The 6549-nt window shown below is 37.8% G+C and overlaps 1 pseudogene; it reads right to left on the reverse strand.

Moving 5' to 3' along the window:
- Positions 1 to 210: 210 nt before the first annotated feature.
- LOC103461772 (heat shock 70 kDa protein 12A-like) lies at positions 211 to 4856 on the reverse strand (annotated as a pseudogene).
- Positions 4857 to 6549: the final 1693 nt, after the last annotated feature.

Here is a 6549-nt window from a genome sequence, read left to right on the forward strand (position 1 = left end):
CAGTCCTGTCCTGATTGTTCCCAGGTGTGTCTCGTTCCTCTGATTACCCTCCTTGTGTATTTAAGCTCACATGTTGTCTTTGTCAGGTCCTCGTCGTGTGTTCTGCCGTTCGCCAGCTTCTTGTGTTCCTGAGCTTTTTTTTTTCTTCACTAAATCAACTTTTATAATGACTACTGGGGCCTTCCTGTGTTTTTCCTCACCACCCTAATCTCAAATCATGACAGTATTCCAACCAACATCCTCATCAATTTCAACCAGTTTGTCAAAACGATTGTGACAGAAGACAACACCGTCTTTATTCGTGTATGTTTCGACTGCACTGTGCTTCAGCTTCTTAAACGGCTCTGAGAAACTTACTCCATAAGTATAGTCACTTTTTCTTAATACCACTGTGCCTTGGTTTCTTCCAAACTCTACAGCTCCCTTCAAAATGACTTCTTTAGGCCGAAATTGACACAGAACTTTGCAGTTGTCAAACTCATCAGTGATGTATTTCCGAATGTGGCAGTATGCCCTGTAGGCTTTGAACGCACCACACAAGTGCCTGAATCTAATTGGTTGTGGCGCTCGCTGGCTGCCTGTATATAAAGGGCCCTCCCTCACCTGGTTGACATGACGTTGTTTTCCTTCCGGTTCAGACCTCTGCGTTTGTTGGTGCTGCACGCTAGGTAAGGCAGGCTTCATCTCTCTTAAGCAAGCTTATTACTTGTGATTCATTTACATTTTCTGTATAACAGCTGCAAATTAATGCGCGCTCAAACAATGCGCTTAACGACACTCTGATCGCCGATCAATCGTACCTCTGGTAAGCATCTTCCCACACCTGACATTTGTTAGCTTAGCTTTTGTTGTATATCCAGGCCGCCTGTACAAGCTCCACGTCTCCTCCTTCCTGTTAGAGGCACTACATAAAGAGCTCGGTGGTAAGTGAAGTGCTGCAGTTTGCATGCTTTTAGATTCCATTTCTAACATTTATTTTTGATAGCCGCTGCTGTTTGTCCTGGGCGTCTGTTCGCCTGCTGTTCTGGTTGTCCACCTGTCATCTGGATAATCTGTCGGCTGCCTACCTGTCGTCCTATTTGCTGGCTTCATGCCCGCCGTCCGGATCTGCGTAAAGCGGGCTCCTATCACTCGTCCAGTGTGGCTGATTGGTGACCAGCTCGGACTATCCTCCTAGTGCCGCTTTGAGTGGCGTCTGCTACAGCGGATCGGTTCCTCCCAGGACAGACTTTTAATTCGGACTATTGCTGCTTGAGTTGTTGTGGACTGAACTGTATAATTGTATTTGTAATTTGAATGTTGCTTCTATTTTAACAGGAACGGCCAGCTCGTGGTGTTGGTGGTGGACTTTCCGGGTGGTGGTACTACTTCTGGTTTGGTGCACGATTTTCTTTTTGGTGCACGATTTTCTTTTGTTTTGCTTTGTTTCGTTTGCTATGTTTCTTTTCTTTTAGGACACTACCCCAAATTTCACTCCCGTCTCTGAGTTGAGCCATAACTGATTTTTAAGGTGTGAGTGATTTTAGATTAGTATTTTTGATTAAACAATTGTGGAATAAATTGTTGAATTGTGAGATTGTCTCAAGCCTCATCTGTAGCGGGTCTGTGTGCCTAAAAGGTAACGTTTTAGTAGTCATTGCAACCAATTTTATCTTTATTAAAATAGTGCTTTTAAATTTAAGTTTCCAATTCGTAACACACTGCTCCCGTCACACATAGAATCCGACTTTCAGCAAAACCTCCCACTAACAGAATGTACTTATTGCTGCGGGTTTTGTACAAGATTCCTCTGAGACTCTTGGTGATGCTCCACAGACTCTCATCAAAAAAGATATCAGTTTTTGCTTTGATATTTTGATTAATCCTTCATCAAAAGATGCTCCTTGACCTTGTTTAAAGTATTCTATGTCCTGTTTTTTCAGAGCCATCATTCATAGATTCAATGGACACATTATTTCCATATCTTCATCTTTTCTTTTCAAAAGTGTAAAGTCATACATAATTCTTTAAACTTTACTGGGATAGTTTCCTTCATACTCATCCCAGAATCCAGCAGAAACTATTGAGGAACTCCTTAAATTTTCAGTCCATAGTTTGTCCTCCCTGATTGTTCCCAGAGGTTTTGTGCAGCTCCTTCAAACATCCTCCATTAAGGACTTCATGAACAGTGATGTCAATGGTTCCTCTTGAAACACGCAGAGGAAGTTGTGAAAAACTGCTCGAGTGTAAATCATTTATGTTCAAATTATCTTTCTTCACCTACTGTCAAAACATGAGACACTGATTCTTATTCATTGTGCTTGCCTTTTATTCATTATAGATGCATAGCAAAATTGTGAGTCTTAGTTCAAGTCTTATTCTGTCATGTAGCTTTGGAAATCCATCCATTTTCTTACACCCTTACACACGTTTGGAAAAAAACTAGCAACCATTATTTATTTAGATTTATTGATTAATCCTATGTCAATAAATAGGTATGGTTCTTTTAAACATCTAATAAGTTTCTCTTATCCAAATTGCAAAGCACTAAAACCACTTTTTTTGGCTCTAATGGCCTTCCCTTATTCAGTTGACAGGACAGTGGGTTGTGAGAGAGAGGGAAGACATTCAGCAAAAGTCAACAGGCCAGGACTCAAACCTGAGACAGCTGCATTGAGGTCCGAGGCTTCGATTTATACAACTTTTGTTTGTTTTGCGTCAACTTGTCCACCATGCTCTTAATGCCAATTTTTAGATCAGATTTAAGATGTGTTGTCTGAGATGGTGTATGCAAGCTGCTCAGATCACAAAACTAAGTTACATGAATATCCAAGGCTTCCATTTTTGCTACAACTTAGGTGTGCTCTGACAGAAAAGCGTCTGTCCTAGAACAATTCTGAAAAGATTTTAAGAAAACCAACAGATGGGACTAACTTGAACAAATATGTTGAGTGTAGAGCAAAATTTGTAACCTTGAGGGAGAGTTGAAAAAAATCGACCATTGATTTTCCTGGGGAAAAAAAAGTCTTTCACACTAACAAATTCTTCCATTCTTGCCCCAAGTTTGAGAGGAACTTTGGGGCAAATTGAGGAAAAACCTTAAAAGTTATCAACATACTGTCTTCATTTCTAAAAACATAGTTAATGGTGAATATTATTACTGAAACTATGATGACTATGATTTATTTTATCTCCATTCATTCCTATGGGGTTTCTGGGCACTTCTGTTGGTTAATCATTCAAGTTACATATGTGTTGTTTCTCCATCTGTGTTCTAAAAATCTTTAGTTTATGGAGACTATAAAAGTGGAAGTAATGGGGTGTGCTGTGGTGGCGCTGGGCTTAAGCACAACCTACATAGGGAGGCCTTAGTCCTCGACGTGGCAAATGCTACAAAACAAATGGCAACTATTTTGGTGGAAGCAAAATGTTTCCCAAAAAGTGTGACCCAAAGAACTACCAAAAGTAGTTACGTTTATTTCAACTACTGAAAATGTTGTCACTTTTTTCCAGAACAGATGCTTGCAAATATAAATTATTACAAATAATTACACTATCACTTCAATTCTAATAAAATTCTAATAAAATCCTCATATTTGTTTAAAATGGCATAACGATGTATTGAGTTCCTGGAGATTGGTCCAGATTGTTTTCAACCTAATTCTGTGCTATGAAACCTTCAGATGGTAGTTTCTTATAGTAAACTGAAGCTGCTTCTGGTTGCAGAGCAAACACCAGCTTGTTTTCAGTTCCCTCTGTCTCAATTCCTGCCTTCAAGCGATGAGAAAATGCACATTTTGAAACATTAAGGACATGTTACGACTGTGGAGTCTAACAGTCTGTGGGTTCTACCTGGGTTGCAGCTTCTCTCATGAACTGTTTGGCTGAATGAACCCAGATGAAGTCAGAGGTTGTGAACTCCCTTTCTTTGTTGTTTAGATTGTCTTCAGAGCATATTCTTTCAGGAATCTTAAAGCTTCTGTAAAAATTACCAGAGTCTTCATTTCCCTTCCATTGGGTGCTTTAATTGTCAGATCTGTGGTGACTTTCTGGAAATGTTTGACAATTGCATTCACTTTAATTCATATCAAAGTTTCAACTTATGTAAATTCTTCCAATTTATCTGCAGTCAAAAACACTCCTTGTTTGTTTCCATCTTTTCATGAGCTGTAAGTTCAAATGTCCATTCATTTCTTCACAAACTGTGAGTAACAGGGCCAAATACAGGCGAACTCAGGATTGTAAAAAGGTTTAATTGCAGAACCAAAGTGAGATTATCCAACATCTCAGAAACAAGCTGATAAAGCAGATAAGATATCAACAGGCAAATTAATCATTGCTTAACTTCAGAGCCTGCACACTGTGTCTATACTGGGGAGCTATGCTGATTAGCAACAATAAGGGAACTTAAAATTTAAAAAAAAAACATCAGAAAATGTAATATTACCAAAATCCAAAACAAATATGAATAAATGTAATAACCCATAGACTGTCAAAATTGTGTTGTATTTTATCTTAGTTTAGAACTTTCAAATATATCTTTTCTGAAATATTTTTTATTCACTTTGCCATAGAGTGACATCTTAAAGCAATCAAAGAAGAACTTCTCTCTGAATTCTTTGCCTGAGTTCTTTAAATAAGTCTGTCTGGCTTCATATCCAAAGCTGACAAACTGTTGATGTTCATCAAACAGGATGCAAGTTGGAGTCTTTGGGGTTTCCAATCCAACTTCTTCACCCCAAAACTTCACATGGGGGTCTACTTCTTCTTCTCTGGAGGTCAAACTGAAAGCATATCCACTGTATGTTGTTTCAAAATCTATACTTATGATGTAAGATTCCCCCATTGCTGGAACAGGTCCTGCAGGTTGTGTTGAGGAGAAGAATCAGGAACTCAGAGGCAGGTGATTCAGGTAGATATTTATATTCTCTTACTGGGCAGGACTGACTGGAATTCCAACCCTTCCATGAAGCGACGTCTTGTTTATCAGCTTTTAGTATGAATGTCATCGGTCTGACACATTCAGTTTGAACAAAACACGTTTCTCTCATCTCAGCTCCAGGTAAATGCATCATTTTAAACACAATTATAGAATGAAATGTTTGCATAAACTAGCTTTACAATTGATTACAAATATATGTTGCTGTTAATCTATATATCTTTTTAATTATCAGCTGAATAAATAATTAGGAGAACTGAAGTATGGAAAAATTATGAAGTGTTCATAGTTTAGCAAAAGGCCTGATATGAGCAAAAGGCTGAGGTTAACTGAATCCTGAAATATAGCTTTAGTATTGGTTAGCAGTTGGTGACTTTTAACGGCCAGTCTTTATATTATAGAAATTTGTTTTAAATATTAAATTAATACAGGTGAATAACTCTGAATAAGCACGTGTGGCTCTGTGGGGGAAAAAACTAAGGATTAAGAAAGTTATGTATGTACTCAATCCACTATATCAGCACTTATTGTATGACTACTCATTTAGTGAGAGAATATGTGATTTCATGGATGGTATCACAACTAAATTAAACTCGTACATCTAGAAATACAGATCCGCAACTCTTGTGCATGCATGTCAGACTTTATCAAATGCAGAGCCCGTGTCCACCGATGCGCAGATCACTGTGCACCTGAAATGATAGAATATGCTTAATATACACTAATATTACATCCCTATTACAGCTTCAATCCCACATGTATCTACAAACATCTATTTAGATAGGCTTAATAAAAAAAAAGAGTGTAATTAAACTATTTTAAAGTATGGGGACAAAATAGCCCACAAAGCAACGTATTTTGTCCTGATTAACCGCCAAACAATGACTTGTTTATAGAGGTGATCTATAGTTTGATCAGACGGCAAACTAAAGTCATTTATAAATGTTTGCAAGCTGCCTGTCATGTAAACTAAAAACATGAAGTAAAACAGCAGCTTAATGAAAGCCAGGTGTAAGATAAATTAAATAAAGCTTATATTAAATAACACATGAAACGAAACTTCCACAGGTAGGATGTATTTATAAGAAATCTGCTGAGTAAGCAGTATGTCATGTAGCATCGATGTGCGCAGGCGCATTACGACCAAGTAGGGCGGATTTATGGGTCTCACAGATAAACAGAACACCTGAAAGTTTCCTGATTCTGTTCAACTTTCGCTTCTCCCTGGTTGTGACGCAGATAAGTTTTTACCAAGTGAGCTTCATTTGAAGGTAAAATATTCGTTTGTTTTTTTTTTCGTTTGCCTATTAAATCAGTATTTGGCAGCCTATTTCAGCAGATATATTTTGACCCAGTTTTCATTTGATCGAAAACAAAACGGTACCAGTCCAGGTAGGCACAAAAGAACGAACGCAAAAGGCGGCAGCAGGGCCGACATGAAAAACTAAAGCAGATTTTCTGAATCTCATTTAAAAAATATGACTGCAGATTATTTTAACAATCTCTGAAAATAAAATCAGTGAATTAATGGCCCACTTCATAAATTAAGATGGTTAAAAGTTATAACTTAAGACTTATTATATTAAAAAAAGCTGTAGTTTTGTTAAAGTTTTCACTTCAGAGCTTTAAAG

The sequence above is a fragment of the Poecilia reticulata genome, chromosome 2 (assembly GCF_904066995.2).
Source record: "Poecilia reticulata chromosome 2, P_reticulata-male-v2, whole genome shotgun sequence".
NCBI classification, from domain to species: Eukaryota; Metazoa; Chordata; class Actinopteri; order Cyprinodontiformes; family Poeciliidae; genus Poecilia; species Poecilia reticulata.